General features: G+C 49.2%; 1 pseudogene; it reads left to right on the top strand.

The window, feature by feature from the left end:
- Nucleotides 1–7408: 7408 nt before the first annotated feature.
- On the top strand, nucleotides 7409–7793 carry LOC102025529 (annotated as a pseudogene).
- Nucleotides 7794–25784: the final 17991 nt, after the last annotated feature.

The following is a 25784-nucleotide window of genomic DNA, read 5'->3' as shown; positions in this document are numbered from 1 at the left end:
GCTCCACGGCAGGCTCGCCTCACAGAGGAGAGCAATTCATTGTGGGCAGAAGGCAGCAAAAGCAACAAGAGAGCTGGAGGCAAGCCTCTTTCTGTGCCTTATACTGTATCCATTCTACTAGGATTAGCTCAGTGCCAACCCAATCAGGAGACTGATCCAGCAATCACCCACCCTTAATCCCAGCACCCTTAATCCTAGCATTGCACTATGAATCCATCACATACTCGAAATCCAGCCACTTCCCAAAAAGCTCTGACTGTATGAGGCTTTGGAGGGGCATCTAGACACAAATCATAACACTGTCCTGGGATGCATAGTGCTGAGGAGCACTGGAAACAAGGAGGGTTGGGCCAACACCAAACTTGAGCATCAGAAGGTATGTGCTTGTGTATGTGTGCACACGTGAGTGATGTGTGCACAGGGTGTGCAGACATGTGAGCAATGGTGCACATGTGCAAGCACTGTCTCTGTGTGCATGTGAGCAGTGCATGTATGCATATGTGCATATGCATTATCAGTGTGTGTGCTATGTGAGTGTATGTGTATATCAGAGCTTGAGTCTGTACCCACTGCCCTAATCATTCACTTTAGACAGAAGTTCCCACTAACACAGGAAGAACTTTAACTGCACAGTGGATACTGTTTTTAGATATTGAAGGTCGCTTTTCAAATATGAACAGTTGGAGAGACTTTTTTCCTGCTATGACTTATTTCCAAAACCTGTTTTGCAACTCAGAGTATAGGCCTGCCCCTCCAGAATTGGGCATCACTCCCCACACCAGCTTGGAGCTCCTGCCAGGGTACAGCCCGTCAGCCCTACCCTGGTCCCATCTGAGAGCTCAGATCAGCACTTTAGCTGCCTTTGCAGGTGCTAGGATGAACCCAGCACAGGAACTTATTCACATGACTGTGGGAGTAACGGCGGCCTTTTAATATCAAGACACATCTGTGTTTGTAGACCAGGATTAGATCTGTAATTGGTGGCATCCCAGGGATCTAACAAGGTGCAGTAGGAACTTCAAGGGTCAGAGTTGGGAGAGGAGAGGAGTTGCCTTGTGTGCTCAGAGGGGCAGCCTTCACCAGGCCTGTGTGACACCTTCCCAACGGTTTTCTCTTACAGGAGTCCTCCACGATGAGGGTGGACACCTGGGGCTCCTACAGACAGCATATGGTGGGAACTGGGGAGAAAAAAGGGTTGAAGAGCCCCTGCCCAAGCCCCTGCCCTCTAGGATCCCCACTGATGATTCTTCCAGAGTAAGCCAGGCTCAGTGCTGCCCTCTCCATTGCCACAGGCAGGCTCAGCACATTGGGCGTGCACCTGAGACAGGCTGAATCTGCTGGCAAGAGTGCTTGGGGCTCTGAGAGACTTAGGCTGCCTAACTCTAGCCTTACCCAGCTGCCTTTTAGGCTGGCCATTTTGAGCTCACACCAGGAGTACATGCTTGGTTTGTCCCCAAACACAGAGCAAGGGAAGCCCCTGGCTTGAACTTCCTACTTTAGAAAGAACCATGAGACTGGGCTCTGAGGGTGGAGCTGGTTGGCCAACTGCCCAGCTTGCCAATGTGACTTTGTCTACAAATGTGGGCACTAACCCAGGTGCCTGGCTCACTACCTGTAAAATGGGCTGACATGACCATTAAGGAGACCCTGGGGATGAAAGGAACCAGCACCTGGCTTATGGCCTGGGATCTTGGAGTCTAGGGCACCATGTGATGGCTGAACCCATCTTGTCCAAAGACACCTGAGGGAGCCCTGCATACACTGGACTCCATGAACAGCACACAAGTCTATAGATCCATCAGACACAGCCTGCTGCAGTGAGAATGGCATGCGGTTCTGGGAGCACAGGCAGGTGTCTCTCTGCTGGAGCAGCCTCAGTCGGGGGAGGCCTCCAGCCTGAGATAGCAGAACAAGGGACAAAGGATGATGGGATCAGGAACTGTCTTCGAACCTGTGGGTCTGTACTTGGCATGCACTTTCCCCAGCCATCATGAGAACACTCAGTTCTGACAAGGGAGTGAGCAACGCCTGGTGGCAGAGTATAGAAGATGACAGTTGGTGAGCAAGCCTGTGTAGCTCCTTGTCACGTGATTGATTGACGTCACCACAGACCGGTGCACACAGCTCTGCTGGCCAGAAACACTGGGCCTTTCACCCAGGGAGGCCCCGTGTTGATCTACTCTAGTTCTCCCTTGATTTCTGCCTTTTTCAGTACCCGGGCATCCTGTGGCCTCCTTGGTGTTTTTCCTTATTTCCTCCAGCACAGCTCAAACACCAAGTGCAAGGAATCCTCAAGCTCAGACTTCCAGGCGATAGAGGATGGTTGCCCACAAACTCCTGCACTAGAGGACCCAGACTCAGCACTGTCCTGGGCTTCAGCTGTCTAACTCCATGAGCAGAAGCTCTCTCTGCACCCTGCAGGGGTCTTCCTGTGTATACGTGGGTGTGCGCAGCTGTGCCTGCATGGTGGACTCTGAAGAGTATTGGGGTACTCAGTCCTGAATCTGGGCAGAAAAATCACTTCTAGACCACATGGAACCTCCAAGCCTTTGCTGTTAAATTTTTTAGAAATAAGAAAACAAAAACAAAATCTTGTGTGTCACACTAAGAAGAGCTCCCTTGGACCACATGTTCACATTTGTAGAGATTAGACAGAACTTTAACAAAATCAGCAGGAAGTGGAATATTTTACACCAAATTTTCTAGACACACACTGTCTTAATGAAGCCTAATAGGAACCACATGTATATTTCTAGGCCTCCTAGTGCCACATTAAAAAGTAAAAATAAATAGATTAGTTTTAACATTTTTATTGAATCCCACCTATCAAAAATATTGTAATTTCAATCCATAGTCAATGTAAAAATTTGATGTTTTATATTCCTCTTTCACATGAACTCTAAGTCCAGCATGCAGTTTATACTTACGCCTCTTGCAAGTGGACACATTTTTGGTGCTCATATGTAGCCAGAGGCTACTGTGCTGGAAGTGCAGCTTAGCTCTCCTCTAAAATTGAGGTTGGAAGGGATGCTGGCTCTTGATGCTGTCCACACAGCAGGTACACGGGAGAAATCCATAGATGTAGGAGGACACACTGAGCACAGGAGGCTCCTACTTTTTCCACATCTAGTCAAGAGAAGGCAGATCCGTGGCTATCATCACCCCCACCTCCACCATCATCCCCACCGTCATTGCCACCCTTTTCATCACCATCTCTGTCATCACCACCCTCACCAATCACCACCACCATCATCACCTTCATTACCACCTTCATCACCACAGCATCATCATGATTCACTCTCATCACCATCCTCACTGACCATTGTGATCACCATCATCCATCACTGTCATCACCACCTTTACCAACCACCATCACCACCACTTATCACACCACAACCACCACCACCAACACTAACATTATCACTCTCACCAACCAGCATCACCACGGATACCATCACTAAAATCACCACCACCGCCATCATCACAGTCCTTACCAAAACACCACCACCGTCACTGCCATCACAGTTTTCACCACCTCCAAAGCCTAATCCTTTTGGGCCATCCCAGCACACCATCCTCATGTGCTTGTCCCCAGTGGGTCAATTCTCACAGCACCACCAGCCTCCCAGTGGTCCTTCTGGAAAGCTGGAGTGAAGGGGTAGGACTAGAGGCAGTTGGAAGCTGTGAGCAAAGCCCAGGTGGCACAGGCTAAGAGCTAGCTCCTGCCACTCCCTGAGGAGATCCTGTACATCCTTGGCCTCTTGGGAGCTCAGGGTGGTCACTTGGCCTGGACTCCTAGGCCTGGGCTTCTGCCTGAGCTCTCTACTCCTATTTGGGTACCCAGAGGACCCACTGTTGGAGGTCTGTGCTGGCCCTTTGAGGGGGCTGGGCTCCCCGATTGGCTATGAAGCCTCTTCCTGGCCCCATTTGTCTCCTGGGAAGCTGGCACACTGTCAGCCCATGGACGCACCTCACCCTCCGGGGCGCCCTTCTGCAGACAGGGCTGCCAAGTGTGCCTGCCAGCTGGAGGTGTCGCTGGCGCCCAAGTCCTCCCCAGCTGGCTTCCAGCTCACCAAAATACCTGGGGCTTATAGTAATCTCCTTTCTTTCCTCTTGTCAGCCAGCCAAGGCCCAGGGAGGTGGCTTTGTCTGGGCAGCTGTCTCACTGAGCTGTGAGCACAGCTGTGGAACCCAGCAAAATAGCAGGCTTGGATTTTTCACCGTCTTCTCATTTCAAATTATGTGACTGGCTTGCAGCTGCTTCAAAGGGATGTGTCCCATCACTTTCTTCACTGTATCATAGTGAGGGAGAGGGGACCAGCCAGCACAGCTGGGGCAAATTAAAACCCCACCTACCCAGGCCTGGGTTTCTGCACAATGCGTATCCACCATAAACACAGACTTATGACGCTTGGCAAAGTGGCCAATTCACAAGCAAGGCGGAGATGGAAAGCATGCCAGTGTGCAAGCCCTCATGCAGGCCCATCACCAGTGCACACCTCAGTGCAGACGTGAGCTGCATCCATGTCTCCTGCAGAGACTCAGCCTGCGCTCAGGTACCGGACCCTGTGCTCTGTCTTCTCCCTGCAGAGAGCCATGCCCTGGTCACTTCTGTTGCACTGCAGCTCACTTGGAACCCTCTGCTCAGACTGCTGCCTCGAATGGGAAGTGCTCCCTTGGGAGCCTCACTGCAGGGTCCTGGCACACCTGCCCTCCTTCCCACACTCAGGAAGTATAGCCACTCGCCTGAGGAAAGCAGCCATGCACCCTGACAGCACCTGGAGCCCCAAGGCACTCGGCACTTTGCACCAGTGGAAGAGGCTCAGAAATGAAGTTGGAAGAGTTGAAGTAAACCACTTAGTTGAGATGTGACAAAGGGCCTTAGGTAAATGGTAGTTTATGAGGATTTGTTCTCCTGGATGCAAAAATACTTTCTTTTTTTTTTAGATTTTGCATTTACTGTCATCTCAGCCATTGCCAAGGTGCCTGGGACACATAAAAAGTGTTTTTCCAAGCTGGAAATCTGAAATAGAAGCACCAATAAAAACAGATCCCAGATTTATGGTCATATTTTTTTTCACTTCTCTCTTTCTCTCACTTTCTCTCTCTCTCTCTTGTATTTTTCTTTCTTCCTGTCTGCATGGGACTGTTGAAAAGAGGACTTAGTAGCAGCATCAAGGTTTAGAGCATCGGGTGTGCTATTAGGGACCCCTAGAGCTGCCCCTCCCACTTGTTGGCCAGGACTGCCTCTCTAGTAGTGCCCAGCCCTGTTCACAACCCTGTGCCTCGCTGGGGGCTGCTGCCTCGCTGTGGGCGGGATGGGAGAGGCCCAGGGCCCCAGGGCCTCATCGCACCGTGTGAACAGCTGTTTTGGCAACTGTGAACAAAGATCAACTTGGGAGTGAGTGCAAAATTGCAAAATGTGATGGAAGATGGTTAAGAACCATATCCTTCAATCAGTTTTTGTAATTCTGCAGTTTCCTAGCTCTTTCCCCAGGCCTACCTGCCCCTCTGTGTCCCTTTGGATTCTTACGGAAGGCTTTTCCTTTTGACTTGTGGGCTCCACACAGCTGCTGTTTACTGGTACAATCTTTGACTAGAGGCTGTGCCTTCACCACATCAACTCTGCACACGCTGTCCGCCAGTGGCAGCCACGTCCCTCAGTGGCTGAGGGCAGCTGTGCAGCGGCTGCTGGCTCCATTTTAAATACTCCTTTATCTTCACAGGCTCAGAGAACTTCATTTTATATTTTTATGTGGACAATCTGCAAGGCAAGGCTCCCTTGTGAAAAGAACAGAACAGAACTGTGTGCCAGAGGTGCCGTCTCTCCAAGTTAAACACAATATCACATTTGCCTTAATATTGTTTTAAGTGAAAGCAATTAATTTAATCATTTGCCAGATTTCATTTTTAAAGCCCCAACCATTTAGGGGTTAAAACTCTTAACCTGTGTTTCCACTCCAAATATTATAAGAGCCAGAAGAGGCAGTGCTGCTGGGATCCCGAATTCATCTGCTGCCAGCAAGGCAAATCTGAGAAAAACAAAAGTGTTTCAACACAGGACGGTGTGCAGGGCAGGCTTCGCAGGCAGAGTGAGCAAGCAGTCGGGCAACCTAATCCCACCGGGAGCCACGGAGGCGCCGCGGCCCCATGCAACAGCACCCCACGTTCTCCCAGCTCTGGCCTTTAGCTTTGCGGAGCTGAGGGCCCCAAGCACAGCAGGAGTTCAGCCCGCTCTGTGCAGGGTCTGAGTACAAGTTCCTCAAGGATACGACAAACCCCTGCCTGATGTGGTGGAGGGGGCCTTGGCTGGGCTGGGACTGTCACTCCATGTGTTTTGCTCTAGTTTTTATCCATTTTCTTCATCATGCACACACTAGAATCTCCACTATTTCAGCAAGGCATTTTTCCTATCACTATATGTTTTAAATTTGAATTTTCATTAAAGTAATATGGTAATATAATTTTCATAGTTTTAAAATTTTAGATGTATTTTTATACAGCCACAACCACAAAATAGCATCCTTGGTCACCACTTCCACACCACTGCTCACTTGCAAGTCTTTCAACTTTGATTTTTCACTTCAATTTATAAAACACGCGCTTTGCGGCTGCTTGGTAATTTCTGAGTTTGAGGCATGCCTGGCTTCCTTTCTGCTCAAGAGGGTCAGGGCTGGGGTTTGGAAACACAGGCCTCCGAGGTCCCCCTGTCTCTCCCTCTTCCTCCACCTTCGTAGGTTATCTGTGTTACTCCAAGTCAGGGCGTCCTCTGCAGATACTGTTCATGGGTGGCCATACGGGGCATCTGTTATCTTTCTCTTCTATAAAGGAGAAGAGAGCTTCTATGAATTTTTAAAATTTTTACTATTTAATTGTACAAGTAATACTGAATGCATTTGGATATTCTGAGGCAAATCTCAACTATCAAGTCCTTTCTCCCACAAATACTTCTATGCATTTCTGAAGAGCAAGAACTTGCCCCTTAACCTCACCACATTTTATTTTCTTACCCGGATAAGCTGGAAGTCACTGCTGGATGCCACCAATTTCCTCCTTTCCCAAGGGTGTCCTTATGGTATTTAAGAGCTACTGAGCATGAACATAAATCTCCAGGCTTTGAACTGGGAGAGCCTGGGACTAGCTCTGGATTGATGATGTGTATGATGTGATGCATGCAACTTCCTGGCAGCACTTGTGAAGAGAAAGGACTTCCTTCCTCTTTTCCTGCGAGGCAACATGGTCTTTATGGCAGGGTGGGAGCAACCACGTGAGACCACCAGGTGAGCACCACCTGCCTTGGAGGTCAAGCTACAAGAAACGAGGAGTGAGCCACCCCATGGGGGCTGTGTGAGGTCGATCAGGGTGGGCTGGGCAGTGGCCATGGCAGCTGAGGCGCGACAGTCGTGCCATGGTAGATGAGGAGCTGGAGGCGCTGAGGAAGCAGAGGCTTGGCCGAGCTGCAGGCGAAACGTGGGGATCCAAATGATGCAGCACAGTAGGAAGCAAAGCACAGGGAAGCAGAAATGAGAAACAGGATCTTAGCCCAAGTTCTGGATCAATCAGCCCGGGCCAGGTTAAGTAACTTAGCACTTGTAAAACCTGAAAAAACAAAAGCAGTAGAGAATTACCTTATATAGATGGCAAGATAGGGACAGCTAAATGGAAAGGTCTCAGAACAAGGTTTAATAGAAATCTTTGAAAAAGTAAGCCAACAAACAGAAAAGAAAACAACAGTTAAATTCAACAGAATAAAAGCAATGGACTCTGATGAAGATGACAATTACTGAACTAAAAATGTTTAGAGACTGAAACTTAATGGAACACTTTTAGGGCAGAAGTTAAAATCTACTTAAAAGTTTACTTTGCTTGTCTATAAGCCTTTCAAAAAATAGACTTGTCAGGCAAAGTAAAAAAAATAATAAAAAAAAGAAACGAGGGTTTGGGTCCCTGAACCATGGAGCTACCTACCAGCTTAGGTGCCTCTGGAGAGAAACAAGCTTCTTGGTTATTGAAGCCATAGTTACTTTGGCCTTTGTTTCAGTAGCCAAACCCAGATCCTAAGATATCATGATTATATACAGTTTCTCATACAAATTGTATTTTGCCTGGCATTAATAGCTGCCTTGATGTTTGTTTGTTCATTTGTTTTGCAGTACTGAGGATTAAATGTAGGGACTTCTCACTGAGCTACATCCCCAGCCCCTTTTTAAATTTTTATTTTGAGACACGGTCTTGCAAGCCTGCCTTGGCCTCCCAGAGTGATAGGTGATCCTTTGCCCAGTTACTGCCTTGGCATTTTTAATGCTTAGCTCATATACCCATCATCAGTTTACTCCTAAGTGCTCTGTCCACACTGGACATGTCTCAGTAAAGCTGCTGACTGCAGGTCTTTCCTGGAGATGCCCCCACTCCCACGCATAACCTGGTTGCTGCAAAACTGTGATCCCAGGAACTCCCTCCCCATGATCTCAGGCCCTGCACCCCTCTTCCTGTCCTGGCCCTTCCTCTTACATGATTTGCTCTCACTTGGTGGGGCACATCCTCTAGGAGCCTCTGCATGTGTCTTACTACATCCTTTCTCTTTGTTTTTGACAGATAACATGGTTGGATTTGGATTTCAGGCAGGAAATTCTTTTCCTCAGGAGTCTGAAGGCCTTGGTCACCATCCCTTTGTTCTCATATCTTTCTTACCGCCTAACATTTATGTGTCACTTCTTTCTCCCTGGAATTTCCCAAGCTCTTTCTGGTCTTGGGTGCTGCTCTCCACAGGGTCAGGGACTGAGCCTATCATCTGGTCCTTTCCCTGACTATGCCAGGCACCAGCGGTTCCCTGCCGTAAACCAGGACTCCAGTCCTAAAGACAGAGGCTGCTGCTTTGCCTGTGCCCCCCATCTTCTTTCCCTGTGCCCCCCATCTTCTTTCCCTGGGATGTCTTTGGGGTAGAAGTTGGACCTCTTTGGTTGACAGTTTATATCACCTCTTCCTTCCCCCATCTTCATGTGTTTTTGTTCACCTTTTCAGGAAGGTCAACTTCTTCAATTTTTCCCTTGAATTTTTGTTTGTCCTATCATTTTTTTAAATTTCCAAGCATTTATTCTCAAATTGTGCATCATCTTTTTACATTGCAACACCTTTGTAAATATCATTCTAAATATACCTTAGAGCTTTTTCTTGCTTGCTACATCCTCTGTGTCTCTTCTCTGCCCCTTTTCTATTTTCCCTTCTCTCACGTCCTAATTGATAAAGTTTTGGTAAATGTGTAGTTGACAATTGGCTGGTGTGGGGGAAAAGCTGTTCAAGTGTTGTCCAATCTCCATAGTGCAAATATTATCATTATGACCTATTTCGAGTTAACAACAACTGGCTTTCAAATTAATAAACATCTTTCATGAGTCAGAAAAGCCAGATACAGTGCAAAGCTGGCTACAGGTTTCCTACAAACGTCCTGGTGCCTGAGTTGTCCATTCCTATTGGAGAGAGAGGCACTAACATGCAGGCTGCTGAATGGGGACCATGCCCAGGCCCCTCTCCGTGTTGAGATACAATCCACACACCATCTGATCCGTAGTAAAGCGTACACGCAGTGGTTACAGTGCACCTGCAGTTTGCAGTCACCACTGCGGTGAGTCCTGGGACACGTCATCACTTCCAAAGGACTCGTACCCTTGGTCTTCACCCCCAGCCTTACACTGCCAGCTCTAAGGGAGATGGTGAGAAGGGCTGGGGTGAGCAGTGGGGCTCAGTGTTACCTGTCATTTCATCATCTATTTCAGACATTCTTTCAGAAGTTTTGGGTCCTCAAAGTCAGGTTCATCTGACTCAGCCCCCAGACCCTGCTGGTACAGAGAAAATGCATCCCGACAGTGCTGATTGTGTGGTGAGATCATCTCTGAGGTCTCTGTGTTTCTTCTGAAACTTGATCTTGCTGTCTTCAACCAAACCCATGTCAAAGCCTTTGGGCTCCTGGTTATTTCTAAGGGCTTTGGGACACAGGGTGCTCTTGAGCACTTTGCCCAGCTGCTCCCTTGCTCCATACACTTAGCCTTCGTGGGTGAGTTGGTGCCTCCCACTACGTGCTGTCAGACACTGTGGCTCCCTGTGAGGGTGAGGTCTGCACGAGAGATGGAGGGGGAGTAGAAAGTGATAAGGCGGAGACAAAGCAGAGAGTGCATGCTACAGTAGAGCTGGGGTGCCAGGGCTGACTCAGGAGGGAGAATCCAGTCACTCAGAGGTCCCAGAAATTGCATGTTCTTTGTGCTCAGATCATCTCTAATTATAATTTAGGAAGAAATCGGAACAGTCAAGAATTGGGCTGACTGCCTAATGGCATTTCTGAAATGAAGACCGTATCTTTCAAGTACCGACTCTGCTGCCAGATGATCCGCTGTGGGATGACTAACCCTGCCTGTCCTCTGAACTCCTTCCCAGAGGCTGGCACACATTCTATCAGGACTTGGTGGTCTGGCGCCCCTGCCCAAGAAGGCAGTGCTGAGGACTCTCACTCCTCCCCAGTGCACCCTCTGCAGTTTGGTGTCCACCAATGACTCCAGGAAGGTGGCTTCACAGAGGGGGAAGCACTCTCTATCCTCACCTTGGTGAGGAGTGTGACATCCAGGTTAACAGAGAAAAAAGTTGTCCTCCACCTGCTTCCATCAGTCTTAATTATGTGACCCTGGCAGCTTTAACCGCTACCCTATACACATAAGCAATACAATGTAAAATGTCTAAATGAACTATGGCTCCCAAAAGTTACTACAAAGAAATAGCAATGAGCACTTTTCCTCACATGAGCCTCTGTGAGCAGCGCATCTGAGGCAGTTTGGGGTAAGGGTCCCGCCCCATCCCCCTCATCTCAGGTCACTGCTTCAGGTCAGGTTTTGTCTGTCTTGCAAAAGTCTGGCTTTCTGGGGTAGCTGAGTGCGACTGATTTCATCTTGACAATACTCTGCAGGGAAAGAAAACAGCCAGTCCTAGATCCGGCCCTGGAGCCTCACAGAGCACAGATGAAAAGCTCCTTTGCTGTTCCCAGGCCTGTCACTGAGGACCATGAACCATCCCCGTGGCTCCGCACCAGAGATATTGCTGGTTGCTGTCACCCTCAGCTTCAGACACAGTTCCACAATAGGTTCTTCCTTAAATGTACTTGTTTCTAAACATGAAAAACAATCACAGTGTTCACCCTAGCAGGTTCATCTAGTTTCCCAGAGATCAGAATAAGAGGATTCTCAGAAGACACAATTTTCTTCTGAAAATTCCACGTAGTAAGCCCCTGACTATTTTCCATTCAGCTTTCAGATTGCTGTCTGGGGAAAATGCACCTGGAAACGTACAGTGAGGCTGGTGGCAGCGCCCATGGCAAGACGCGTGCTGTGGTGTCCCCTGCGGCACACATAGAGTGGGGTGTGAGGGAATCTGACTGGAGGCTCCCTGTCTACCTGTTTCATGTCAATCTGCTCGGATGATTAGTGGTTTGTTTCGATATTTGAGACGTGGTGTTTCTGAAGAAGCACTTGTGTGTTTCTCAGATGTATATAAATTGACTTTCCAGATTTAGGACACTTCTCCATTCCATACTAAGGAATAATTATCAGCATAACCAGAAGCTCTTAATTCCATATCCTTTTCTATTCCTTCAGCTCTATATTCAACTCTAACATTTACCCGGAACCCTTTGGTGGGATACCGTTGTGGCCAGTGCCAAGTTTTTAAGCAATATTTATGCAGCACAGATAATGGGCACTAAAACCAGAGCAGAAAGCATAGCTCTCAGATGGAGTCTGTGGGGTGAGGCCTGAAGGAGGTGCGAGTGTGCATCACAGGGAAGTAGGGAAACAAGATGGGGTTGCGCTGGCCCTCTCAGACGTGTCTGATTATCTGGAGAGAATGAATAATCAACTAATCAAAATATTCAGTGTTCTCTGAAGGCATCCAGGAGCCAGGCAGGGCTCCAGGCCATTGACACTTACTGATATAACTTTTTGCCAAACCTGTAAAACAGATATGATTGCAGAGAGGGAATCTGAAGCAGAGAAGGGAATCTGAAGCAGTGAAGGGAATCTGAAGTTGAGTGGTTTATAAAAGGTCAAATAGAAACATTGCAAACGGCTGACTTCAGATTCAAATCCAAGGCTGCTTGATTCCAGAGACCGGTGATTTTAAAATTGTGCTATAACTACTATGCAATCAGGTGTACAGGCAGTAAGCACCAGCTTGGCAAATTTTCAGGTATATACCCCATGAAAACACAACCAAGGACAAGATGGAGGATGTCTTTGGCACCCAGAATGTCATCACTACTCTGACTTTTGTCACTGTGCTTACATCTGCCCATTCCTTACAATCGTAGAGCTGGACCTGCATATTTAGCGCTGTGCTATGCCTGGTTCATTTCACCAAACATTTCCTCTGAAATTCATCCCTAATGTTTGTGGTGATGGGATTTCCTTTCATGCTGTGTGGATGGATACACCACAATTCATTCATTTATCTGTTCTACTGTTGATTGAGCTCTGACTTGTTACCAATGTTCAGATATTACCAATAAAGCTTTTATAAAGCTCAAGTGTTTTCGGAACAAAAGCACATGCTTCTGTTGGGCATGAACCTAGGAGTGAAGCTGATGGCTCACAAGGTATATGTGTGTTTAGCATTAGCAGAGAATGTGGAGTAGTTTTCCAAAGACACTTGCCCTGGTTTAGGCTTTCATCAGCAGTGTAGTGCAGAAGTACTTACTCCATATCTTCGCCAATACTTGGCTTTATCAGTCCTATTCATTTTAGTCATTCCAGGGAGGGCACAGTACATCACTGTGAGTATTTTCCCAGTGAATAATGCCACTGAGACATTTTCAGACACTAATTAGTCATTTGGGTATCCTGTGTTGGTAAGTACCTATTTGAGTCTTCTGCCCATTTCAAAAACTGAGTTGTTAGTATTTTTCCTCATTAATTTGAAAGTGCACCTTATATTTTAGATATTTATTGTTACATGTACCACATATACCTTAGCTGAGTCTGGCTTCCCTCTTTACTATTTGAACGTTATCTTCTGGTGAGCAAATGATTGTCATTTTAATGAAGCCCAATCAAATCAATCTTTTATTTTATAGTTCAAGTTTTTTGTATCCTATATAAGAAATCTTTGTTTACCTCAAGCTCCTGAAGATGTTCTATTCTTTTTTCTAGGAATCTTTTTCCTTTATGTTTCATATTTAGGTCAAGAGTCCATCAAAGGCTGCCTTCTTTCCTCTATACTTCTCCTCCTTAGACAAGTGGAGAAGACAAAAGCCCAAACAGAAGAGTAAAGTAGAAGGGAGGAGAAGGCCTCCCTCGGCTCCTTGTCCTCCTTTATTCTTCTTGCATCCCTCACCGAAATGCTACAGGCCAACTTCAAGGAAATAGACACTTTATACTAAGCTGAGGGCTGACTTAGCTCTCTAAGGGAAAAGGAAGGCTCACACTGGCTTATGTGCTCCCTTCACAAATTAAGGTCAGGGAATAGCATGTTGACCTAGATATGTGAGTGACATCATTGTCATAGTCCCTGAACCAAGACACGGTACCATAGATCAGCCAATTCTGCATGGCAGCTCAGCCCAGGGCTGCCCAACAAGGCTGAGTGGCTGAGTGGGTCTATTCTTCCCTCCCCTACCCCTGTGACCTCAGTTAAGTGACCTGACTACACGCAGCTCCCATAGAAAAAGAAACAAAGCCAGCTCTGGCTGCTGCTAGCTTTTTCAAGGTGAGGGAGAATCCTAGAAGAAGAATGTGCTCAGACCTATGTTTAGAAGGAGACAGGAGTAGCCCCTGAGGAACAGCGACATTCCTGTCAGGTAGAGCCCCACAACTCGGGGTTTTGCTGTACCCTGTAACATGGGCAGCTGGCAAGAGTGGTGAGCTCCAGCCACACACTCCTCCTGGTAGTTGTTGGAGGCAGCAGGCAGCACACCCGTTGTGACAGGCCACTGTCTTCCCCCCAGCGATGGCGGGCAACACAGGCTGCAGCAATAGCTTTGCCTTTTATTTTCACCTTAATGTTGACTTCCTTTCTGGTTTTGACCCATTGGAGATAACTTGGAAACTACAATAAAACATGTCACATTCTCAAAATCACCCATGGTTTTAGGCCCTAAGATTCTGCAACATCCCCTTTTTCATCTCCTACTGTCTGGCCACTGCACAGGAGGAGTTTCAGGAACATCAATTACTTTGCCAAACAACAACTCAGGGTCCCCAGCCCAGTCTCGCTAAGCTGCAAAGGACAAGGCCGGCCCGGCACTGCTCACCCTTGGCGCCGCTTGCTGGGCACAGGAGAGTCCAGCTGTGTGGCTGTGACAGTGTGGTGCTAACATCTGCAGGGGCGGGCGGTAGCGCAGGAGCACCCCCACCACGGGGTAATTAGGACACAGAAGATGTCAGGTGCCATGAGAAAGAAAGCGGGAGGGGCAGAAACAAGCCAGAGCCTCATGTTGTCTGCCCACCTCCAGAGACGCCGCTTCCAGCCTGCAGACGACAGAGCAGTTTTCAAACAGCAGGTCACAACCCATTCGCTTGTTGTGAAATCCATTTAATGAGTCCTAACTAGCATTTAAAAGTGGAATAGAATAGAGCAGGACTATCTATTTCTATTATCATAATAGAAATGGTGATTTCCATCAGGGAATCGCTCATCAGAGGGTGTTGTTTATGACCTTTTATTTCGCTTCTGCGTGTAGGTGCTGGTTAGGCTGTAAATGTGCTTCTCTCAGCCGAACTAGGTTAAGAAGAGTCAGAAAGCCACGGTGTAGAAAGAGGAATCTAGAGGCTGCCTGTGGCAGCAGGTCCGGCTTTCTCAGATGAGAAGATGGGAAAGAAGGATGGCAGGGCAGGGAGGCGGCAGGGCTCTGGAGACGCTCAGAGCAGTCTGCAAACCAAGGGTGGTCTGAGCCGTGGCACCAATGCCGAGCACACATTTCAGCACCCAATCAGGACACCGAATGGTGTCCTGTCCTCTGCTCTCCCTCCTCCTCTCCTGGGCACATCCACCCCTGGGTCCTCCTGGAACTGCCATGTCAGGGCCCCATCCATCTGGCACAGAGGTGGATGCTGCCATGTGCTTTCCCTGGAAGAGACTTTGAAATGAGGCCCAAACAACCTCTTGCAAGATCAGAGAACAAGATGCAAATGCTCCACTTGGGCTGGTCTTGTCTCATCTATCTCCCACCCTCTCCCCACCTTCTTATTTTGAAGTAAATCCTAGTCATTCTATCATTTTATCTATAAATATGGTAAATATGTTGGCATCTGTTTTTGAAAAGTAAGGATCCTTAAAGAAAACGTTACCGTTACTATCTTCATGTACAAATTCAATAGTAATTTCTTGATACCAAATCTCAGAATTCAGTTCTGGGTGCTAAGCTACCTCTGATAACCCAGCACAACCAGAACGATGCCTTTACGACCGCGGAGCTCAAATCTCACACTAAAGGAAGGCTGAGAGGCTAGGGGGGCTTAGCTGGGGAGAAGGCCTCAGGAGACCTGGGAAAGGGACAGAAGGCGGCAGTGGGGTCAACCAGGAGAAATAGCCGGGTGGCAATTCTGAAGCAACCTAGGAAAAACTTTCTAGCCATCAGTGGTGGTGACACATCATCCATGAAACTGTTTATAAAGCTGTGCACCACTTTGGGGGATGGCATGCAGCAGCTTCGTTCAGCTGTGGCATGGCCTGAGCCCGCACCCATCCCTTCTCACACAGGTCCTGACTCCAAGCCCCCTCTTCCCACTGGCTCACCTTCAGAAGTCCATAGATGTCTTCACTGCCCCACTAGGCTAGTGCGCCATGATTCTCCATTGCTCCCAGAGAGGGGGTTTCGAGGCCTCCTTGTCAAGGGCAGCTGCAGGGCAGCCACTGTCTCACAGTAAGTACTGGCTCCCACGTACAGCCTGGCTGGGAGTATAGTCCTGGGAACACTGCTGGCCTATATCCCCCAATAAATGAATGACCACATTCTGGAGTTGAGAAGAACAGATACTGAGCCTGAGGGTATCATCACTGCCTTATGTCACAGTGAATAACTGGACACCTAGAGGCACAAACATAGCTGGACTTTTGCAGTGAGGACTCTGCACTGCACGCTAAGCACCATGCTGTGACATTTTGCTACCATTCACTGTGATCACATCCAGTGCCGTGCATCCCATCTCCTCACTTCTACTTGCTGCAGAACTGCCACATGGATGGCTAAGGTGATTATAGGTGCAGGGTCTTCAGAGGCAGGATGGAACTTCCAGGGATCATGGGATCAGAGAACTTAGTCACATTTGAGCCTGCAATGTTGCCAGCATTGGACATCCAAGCTGAGGGCACAGACTTCCATATGACACAGATGACCCAGGTGCAGCATCAAGTGAGAGCCCTGATCATACCCATGTGAGGTTACTACCAGCAGTGCCTTTAGAACTCCTTGTAAAATCAAGTAGATATCCTGAGCGGTTTAAGATGCCCCTCAGCCTCACTTCTTTCTGTGCAGTTCCCCTTTCCCACTAAATTAAAAGCCCACCCACAGATGTGGCTTGTAACCCTATGAAGACAGAGCACTGTGGAGGCCTTGGCCCCACACTGAGACTCCTGGCCCAGGTGTCTACAAACAGCCAGCCAACAGGCTTCCAAAGGTCAGGATGTCATGGTCCCTCACACAGGACCATGCCCTGCAAATCGCTAAGCCCACAGACGGTACTGCAGACAGTACACAGCTCCTGTTCACATGACAAATGCTAGGGACCTGCAATAGACCCCTGGAGGGGCCTGTCTGTTTGGGGCGTCTGTCCCAGGGATGCCTTTCTGCCTCCATCCTGTTGCTGTGGCATCAGGCTCGGGCACATGCTCCTCATAAAGGCTTTGCTTCTCATTTGTGTGCTCTGCCACTTGCTCATGAGCTGTTTTGGGGCTCCTGCTTCATCCATTTACCTTGGAAGCAGACGGTCCGCTGTGATGGAGGGGGGCTCTGCATTCCCAAACTGGGGACAGAGGAGGGAGAAGTGTTTTCAACCCCTTCAGTGGAATCACTTCTGAGTCTTATCTGAAAATAGATCCTCAATTTCACAGATAATTAGGAACTCGCTGTGGAACTCCATTAAACCTCACCCAGTGCTCTGTGCCCAGGAGCCCAGAGACTTTCAGTTAATCTTCTCACCCAGTGTCACAGGCACAGCCTGCACCTGAGAGAGTTTGACACCTCCCACAGGACATGAGCACAGGGATTCTGGGTCCAGCTGGAACATAGTGGCACAGCACGGAAAGGGGACCCAACTGCCCATCCTCTTCTGACCCAGTCCTCACTGCAATGCCTCAGGCCAACAGTAAGACCCAGCACACATTCTGTGCATCCATCAACAGCCTCCATGGTCAGCTCTGGTTGGGAGTTACCCTTGTACATGAGGGTATTGTGGTGGGGATTTCTGAGCAGGTCCAAAATGAGTAGCCTGCACTAGAGGAGGCAGGCTGAGCTGAGCAGGAGGTGGGAAGTGGGTCCTGCAGGGGATGAGATGGCCCGTTTGCATCTGTGTCTGAGGACAATGATGGCCCATTGGTATCTGTCTGAGGACAGTGACAAAAGGGTGACAGAATGACTACAGACAAGATGGAGACCAAGCTACAGAGTCAGATATGACAGAAAGTTGAACTTGAGCAGCTGGGAGGCTGGAGATGCTGCTGGTCATGGTGCAGAGTGACACAGGAACGAGTCCTGCAAAGTGGACCTCTCACAGCCCCTCAGAGGCCACTCTGAGCCTGTGAGCAGCCCAAGTCCTGCCCCCTTCAAGGCCCATTAAACCCCACTGCCTCTATTACCTCTCTCACTATCTTTGTCTGTTTGTGTTACTATAACAAAATATCCAAGGCTGGTATTTTGTAAAAGAAAAGGTTTATCTACTTGGCTCATAGTTTAGAGGTCTGAGAGCATGGCACCACATTGATGCTGGGACAGCCTTTGTGGTGATGGCATCAGGTGTGTTCTATAAGAGAAACAGGGATGTCACATGCCAAGAGAGGAAGCCAGCGAGCAGGACGGGCTGAGCTCATCAGTTCTTAGGGAGCTAATGTACTCCTGCAAGGCTCAACCCTCTCTAAGAGACCTACGTGCATCCCCCATGACCCTGGGCCATAACGATTCTGATTGCCCCTCCTTGGGCCAAACTCTTCAAGGTCCCACCACCTCCCAGTGCCATTAACTTGGGGGCCAGGCTCCCAGCAACAAAACTGTGGGGAACAAGCCTATCAACCAGAGTTCTCATCCTCCAGCAGAGTCCCCATGCGCCACTGGGTGCCACAGTCCTGTCTGCAGTAAATCATTCCCATCATAGCCTAGTTTTAGAATGGTGCTTCCTCAGGTGCCACAGCCTTGGAGTTCAAATGGAGCCAAATGGACCAGCATTCTCTGGCCAACTGGGTCTCATTCTGTAACGCCTAAAGACCCTCTGCAGCTAAATGTCAGTGCAGGCTGACACTGGCCCTGCCAAGACTCAGGGGAACCTGGGCACAAGCAGCCCAGCCCTGCTGGCTAAGTTTGGGACAGAAGTCTCTGGGGTCCCTCTCCATGACAGCTATGGATTTGGGCCTGAAGACCCCTCTCACAGCAAGGGGCAACCCAAAGCCAGCCACTTCCTGCAGCCTTGGACCACAGGACTCCCACCAGAGGAGCCCAAGCCTAGTCCCCAACCTCTTTGCTTTGTCAGCACTCAGGGGGCTCAGAGCAGAGATGGATCCAAACATATGGACTAGGACAGAACTGGCGAGGAGATGAGAAAATCAAGCAGTGATCTAGGGCTGTATCTTTCAGTGCCACCATGCCACTTAGCAACCATACCATTGACTGGGAGCAAACCTAACGTGTTCAATGGAACATGCTGAAGTCCCATTTTCCATCCCTGAACAAGGAATTGCAAGAGCTGCACTCAAACCTAGGCTTTTAGGTGGTTATAAGACATATAAGTCAGTTTAGGGGAAGCATGTGCTTCATTAAGTGTTCTCCTTTCCCATGTGGAAATCTTTCCAGCAGTTTATTCACAGAGGATATGCAGAACTGCAGGGCATACTGGCCCCAGCAAGATGATGCTCTGGGATCTCGACTCTGTGCTTATCTTCCAAGGAAAGGCATCCCCAGTTTGGACACCACACACTCTAGTGTGTCCAAATTTACCTCTCCTCCTGACAACATGCACCTCAATTACTTCTTCCCGGAAGATAATTCAGTCCTTCATGCAAGTGGATCCTGGGCGAGTCTGCTGGACTCCCCTGGGGTCTGCAGGTAAATGTAGCCTGTGCTCAGAGATACAGCTGCCTGTACTGCTTCAAGTGGAGTGGCTCATTGTCCAGCCCAGGGCTGAGAGCTACATCCAGTTCATGTCTCCTGATGCAGCCCCTAGTTCTGTGCCTGGTAAACTAGGTGTTCAACACATGTTGACAAAATAAGTCTTCAGTTTCCCCAGTTTCCTTGGAAATAAGAAGAAAAGACAGGAAATTGAGGACTGACATCAAATGCCATGGTCAACCCAGAACACTACAACAAAGCAGTTTTTTTGAGAGAAGATTTAGGGAACGAGTCTGTCAGACAGCAGGAAATAGATTACCCTTATGACGAAATCTGCCACAAGTTGATGTGGGCAATGAAGGGCAGCTGGGAAGTCTCAGGGCCGTGCTGTGGGCAGCACAAATCCCCGAAGCAATTTGTCTGTCATCTTTTGGTTGCCCTGTGGGGTTCTCTGAAAAGGATAGCAGGGTCACCCTCACTGGTTTCTGGGAACTGGCAGCAAGTACCCAGCAGGACGAGTGCTCTGGAATTAGCGATGCTGTCTGGCTGTGGCTGCAGCAGTTCCAGCCAGGGAAGAGCAGTGGGACAAGGATGAGGCTGGCCTGGGGGTGGGATGAAGAGGCAGAGAAGACGACAGTGGACAGTGTGATACTCTGTCTACAGTGGGACAGGTGAGAGGCAAGGTAGGTGAAGGCTTGGCAGAGCTGAATTAGGATGGGAATGGAGGTGGCTCTTGCTGCCCAGGAGGCTGTCTCCTAAAATGAGATTTGGAGTCCTGGTGTCAAAGGGGTGGGGGGTCTGTAGATGATATGGTAGTGTATTGTTTGCATTGTGCTGGAAACTCAGTAGGGCTGTGTGCAGAACCCTAGGAGCTCCAGGATGTAGCCCTGGGGTTCCCCACATGGTGTGTTGCTGGGAAGAGCCAGGCACCAAAGATGGGCAGCAGGCCCTCCTGCCTATCCACCCCAGCCTAGGGCCCTATCTCTTCCTTGGAAAGAGCCGATGAATGTCAGTGCTAGTGACTCAGATCTGCCTGACTTACCTGAACCACAGAGGGAAAGGTCCTAGAGCCCACAGAACCCACAAGTGTCATGGGAGTGGACCAGAGGGACAGAGGCTGAGGGCACCTGCTCCCTTCACCTGCCCAAAACAGGCTCCTAAAACTCTTCCATTAAGGGACTGAGGGTGGGCTGCCTGGAAGAAGGTCAAGGCCCTCTCTGCTGGCTTGCAGGCCCCATCCTGTCCTGTGTGGGCTGGGCTCCTGCCTCCCTCAGATGAGAGGAATTCAGCTGAAATGAGGGTCCCCACCTTGGACTCAGACACCAAGACTGTGCTCCAGTTGAAGGCTGTCTGTGCTCACTCCCTGGCTCTGCAGGTTGTGAGTGTTCTCAGGAGATCCTAGACAGCAAGAAACTGAGGTATATGGCCAAGCAGTTGCTGAGTTCACTGGAGGGAGGCTGAGGGGCGGCAGGCCCAACAGTGGCTCTGCCTGAGACTCAGGGGACTCTGGGCCCAAGCACCACCGCCTGGCTCACTGATCCTCGCCTACAGGTCCTGAGGTGCCGAGCTGCTCAGTTTTAGGTAGTTTACAGCGCATCGGTGAGAGAAAATACAGGGGGACATCCTTTGTGCAATTTTCCTTCTCTTTCTGAGGCTGCTTCCACAGGATCCACTGGGCTCACAGCATAATAACTGACCTGCTCAGAAGCCTCAGTCCTGTGCTCAGCTCTGGGGGGATAAGATTCTTTACAACAAGGTTTAAAAATAAAGGATTTTTCCACTCAATCATGGGTTAACCAGAAAATTCACCCAAACTGAACATTGAGGCCATAAACACTCATTTGAATCAAGGTTACATTCTACTTATTATTGTACATTTGGATCCCCCAAATAATTTCAGTCCAATTCTTATGGAGCTCTAAAATGTATAAACATTTTCTCCATGTAAAACAAAATCTAAACTTGAATAAAGATCTTGGTGACCATGTGCAGAAAAGGACTAGCCTCTTAATGAGTTCAGATGACTCTGAGCATGATCTGACTTTGGATTGTACTAAGCACGAAAGCCAAGGACAGAGAGAACACAGCACCCAAGGCCGGTTGAAACAGGGGGGCCACATCTGAAGGGCTGTGGCCAGGAAGTACCGTCCAGCGGGAAAACCTGAATCCAGTTCCTAATTTCCTCCCGGTCAGCCTGACAGCCACACAGGTCTGTCTTCTGCTTCTCCTAGAGGAGCAGACTCAGGGATGCCCCATCAACCTTCTTTTTAGTCACAGCCTCCAGGATGTCACCTGGGCATCCCCTGCCTCTGGGACCAGAAAACACCCTCTTGTGACTAGCTGTAAGCATCAACTCGAGTTCCCAGAGCAAAGTGCTCTGCAGAGCTGAAGGCTACTGGCGGCTGCTTGGACAACGTGAGCCTGCATGGTGAAGAGTCACCACCTCTCTAGGCTGCCATTCCAGCTGAGGTAATGTGGCGCTGGAGGACAAAGGCCAGCACACCTACTGGGAACCACAAGAGAAGCATTGCCCACTGTGCATCTCCTGTTTGCGAACCCTCTCAGTGGGCATGCTGGCCAGTCCTTTGAGTCTGTACACCTTCACTCCGCCTGCATAGACCCATCTCTGTGAACTCCTGCAAACACTCCCTAAATGGGAGGTGGATTCATTAAGGAGATACCTACCACTGACTAGTGGCCTTTGCAGCTCAGTGGCCTTCCAGAGGCTGCCACAGCCTCATTTGGGCCCCTCCTTGTATGTCTCCCACCATGAGGATGCTCCCAAATCATAAACCAAACAGAATATAACACTTTTATTTTGGTAGCAAAAACAACAAAGGAAGAGAAGAGAGAAAGGGGGGTGAAGGTTGGGCAGAGCTAGATCAGGATAGGCATGGAGGTGGTGCTTGCCAACCCAGGAGTCCTGGTGTCAAAACAGTCATTTGCCCCCTGAAAGGATGTACCGATACCAAGGAAGCTAAGTGGCAGAGCTCCAACACCCTCCATGTAAGTGCATCTCCAAGCAATTTCAGAGGAACTTGACTCAAGCTGAGAATAAATCAGGAAACTCAGCCATATATACATGAACACCAAGTCCACTTCTGAAGTGTGCTATCTACCACTTAGCATTTAGGAACATAAATAAGGTGTGGCTTAAATAGCATTTTATTAACCTGGGTATATCTCAAAGAATTTCACAAAAGGTTGAGTTAGAAATAACACTGCATGGTGGGGTGGTCTGAGCAAAGTTCTACCAGACATTAAGGCCTTTTATGGGGAAAATTTTGGTGGACCTGCCAAGGTTAGCCCAGTCATTCACAAAAAAAAGCATTATGAAGACTTTAGCATCCACCTGGCCCGCCACCAGGGATTCAAAAGTTAAATATGTCCATGTACTACTTCGGGATCCAGGCTGGCTCCACCCTTTCTTTCTCAAGCCAAACAGTACAGACACATGAAACTAATTAGCCACTGTTGGGGAAGAAACAGTCTGGATCTGTTTTTAATCATTCACTGATGACAGTGGAGACTCTCACATTCAGCAGATCCATCTTCATCATTAATCAAGGAAGCAGCTTGTGCCATGCCTTCCAAAGACATTAATTATAATCTGGAGAGTCGTCAATTTGGGCCAGCAAATCAGAGTGTGGCTGGAATCTAAGGACTCCCCTGGAGTAGTACTAACCTCAGGGGCAAGAGGACATTTGATTTCAGCCAAGTTAGGGAGGTTCTGGGTTCTGCATTGCTTTTAGTCAACAGAAATTCATCATCAGCATCTTCAAGCCATGAGCTTCCAGAATGAAGCCAAAGGGCCTTATTTTTATGTGTCCTAATCTGATTGGCCAGTGTGGCTCCCAGAGTGCTGTGTTCAGGAATGCTTGGGCTCCATGGGGATCAGTGGTGTGTTCAATAACCAATGTTCTCATGGGTGGAGGAGCAGGGATTAGTGGTGCATAGGCTGTCCTTTGCAGAGCTTAGCTTAAGGTTTTGGCGCTGGTGAACTCAGTTGCCCTCAAAGGAGCAGTGCTGCAGGAGATGCCAGCCATTGGCACTGAAGGGTGATCTGAAGGGTTCTAAGAGGAGGTGGGACTGGCCACAAGGCCACAGACCCCAGAACAGGGACAGATAGGGCTTTGGGTGTGAACTCTAACACTGTCTCCTCGTTTAGAACTACACCTGCTGCCAAGTTCACAGATGTCAACCCTCATACGAATAAATTATGTGGATGAAACTTTACCTCCAGATAACATGGTAAAGCATGAACGGATGCAGCACACTATCGAGCTGGCAGGCTTCAACACCTGTGTCCTTTGCAACTATAAACTGTTGACCGTGGGCAGGACTTCTGGCCTACCCTTCTTTTCCGGGTTAGTTGCTAACATGTATTCATGCACTCTATTGGTTCATTTCTGTACTTATTCGTTCAGCACCTAATAATGCTTTGATTGATTGTTTAATCACCTAATCCTCAACACAGGAATCCTGAATCAGTGCAATGCACTTGGACTTCCAGTTTCCCTGGGAAGACTAGGTCAGGTTGGGTCAGCCCTGGGCAGACTGGCTTTCTCATGACTGGACAGGTATGGCAAGAAGGTGACTCAGTAGGCGGCCTCACATGAGTCACCTGGGCCACACCCCTAGACTGGTGCTGGTCTCAGTGGCTGAAGGTGTCTCCCTAGGTGTGACCTGTTGAAACTAGGCTCCACCAAACCTAGGTGTTAGGTTTAACACTTAGTTTTCAAGACAAAAACCTAATCTGGCAAAATTCCCCGTGAATTTCCTGGTATCTCTACTTCCCAGGGCGTGGCTGTCAATGCTGAAAGCTTCTCCCTCCACCAAGCTTGAGGAGTAGTGCCCACCTGTTCTTGCTGGCCCTCAGCAAATGACTTTCACTGGGTGGAGCTGCTTCTCCTGCGGGTGGTGCAGGCTCCCAGAGGCACACCAGCTCAAGCATCTAGAAGTGAATGCCAAAACACACATTCCTCCCCATTGGGTCATGGGCTCTGCTTCTCAGAACCTTGTGATCTGCCATGTGGTGCCCTGAACACTTGGTAAAACTGCTCCCCCCTCTGGGGGGGCAGGTGAGTGAAGGCAAAAGGGGTGCTTTGCTTTAGGGCCATGGAACTGTGGGCTCCGGGAACTCCAACAGTGAGCACCGATGCTCCCTGGACATTTTTCTAAAGGGAGTCCCTGAGCCTCACTCCGGGAAGGTCCACTGTACTCCATGCTCACATGTGGAGAGCGAGTCTGCACAGGGTCTGGGTGTGCTGGGCCTCATTCTCCAGGCTTTGGAGGAGTTAAGCCTGTGGAGCTCGGGGAGGCCCTCCGGTGGGTCATGCTGTCCAGGGACAGGCCAGTCTCATGAGGGCTGCACAGGACAAGCAGCAAGCCCAGAGTTGCCCCTGTCCTTTCAACTGGAGACAGCCCAGTGTGAGAGCAGGGCGTACTGCTCCAAACCCTACTCTGCCTGTCTAAATTCCCTGGCCCCCGATGAGGGCAGAACTATGGGGACCACGCCCAGGGCAGGAGTTTTGCAGGCTGGCCAGCCTGAGGCTCAATGGGCCAGTGCCATCTCTGTAATTTGGATAGATGCTCTAATAACTCACTGAAATGGAGATTGTAAGGGAGGTCTCGCTATGGGATAAACTGTGCTTCACGCTCTTCCATGTAAATAGAACTCAGATTGCACTGCTGTGAGTTAAGCCTTGGTGTCACCAAGGAGAGTGCAAATATTTTCTGTCTTGCTAACAAGAAGGAAATAAAGGCAGGTGGTAGGAAGGTTGGCATGGGAAGTTGAGGCCTTGGGGCTGTAGGCCAGCCAGGCAGTGCTGGATGGGAACAGGCCATGGGTCTCCAGCCAGGAGGAAGGGAACACGGGAGTTTGGCTGCCACCGGCCAGCTGTGTACCCAGGCAGGGTAACTCTGAAGCACCTGAGCAGAGGTGTCCTCTGCCATGGTACCACACAGCCCTAGAGCCCCAACACGAGAATTATGCTCACTAGAACCCATTTGCCAAATTTCTGGGGGGATCCCCACAGGACCTGTGAGGAGGAAGGTCAGAGAAATCCAGTGACAGCAACAGGCAAAGCAAATCCAAAAAATAAAATAATATCATCCCTGCAAAAGCAAGCAAAAACCCAGAATCAAGGTGCACAGTGGGACGTGCCTGGAATGCCTGTGAAGGTAGAGGTAACCTGCCTTGCCTAGGAGTCCAGAGGCTGCCCCAGCCCAGAGACCCAGGGGCCAGGGTTCCTCCAAGTACAGGATAAGGCAGAGCCGAGCCTGCAGTCCTGCCCTGCAGTGTCGGTACCCAGTTGTAGAAGAGCTGAAGTGTGCATTGTGGCTGTCGGCTGCCAGCTGACTGTGCTGGGTGTGAGAAGTGTCATCCAGTTCTCTGTCCTTGCCCGACTCAGCCTCTCTTCTTAGGGTCCAGCATCCCTGAGGGATTAGTCAGTAAATGCTGCCAGGAAAGCAGTCAGGCCACTGAGAGGCACAACCT

This window comes from Chinchilla lanigera, unplaced genomic scaffold (assembly GCF_000276665.1).
Source record: "Chinchilla lanigera isolate Chin_1 unplaced genomic scaffold, ChiLan1.0 scaffold00001, whole genome shotgun sequence".
Lineage (NCBI taxonomy): Eukaryota > Metazoa > Chordata > Mammalia > Rodentia > Chinchillidae > Chinchilla > Chinchilla lanigera.
The sequence above is the reverse complement of the archived record's forward strand: the minus strand, read 5'-3'. Positions and strand labels throughout refer to the sequence as shown.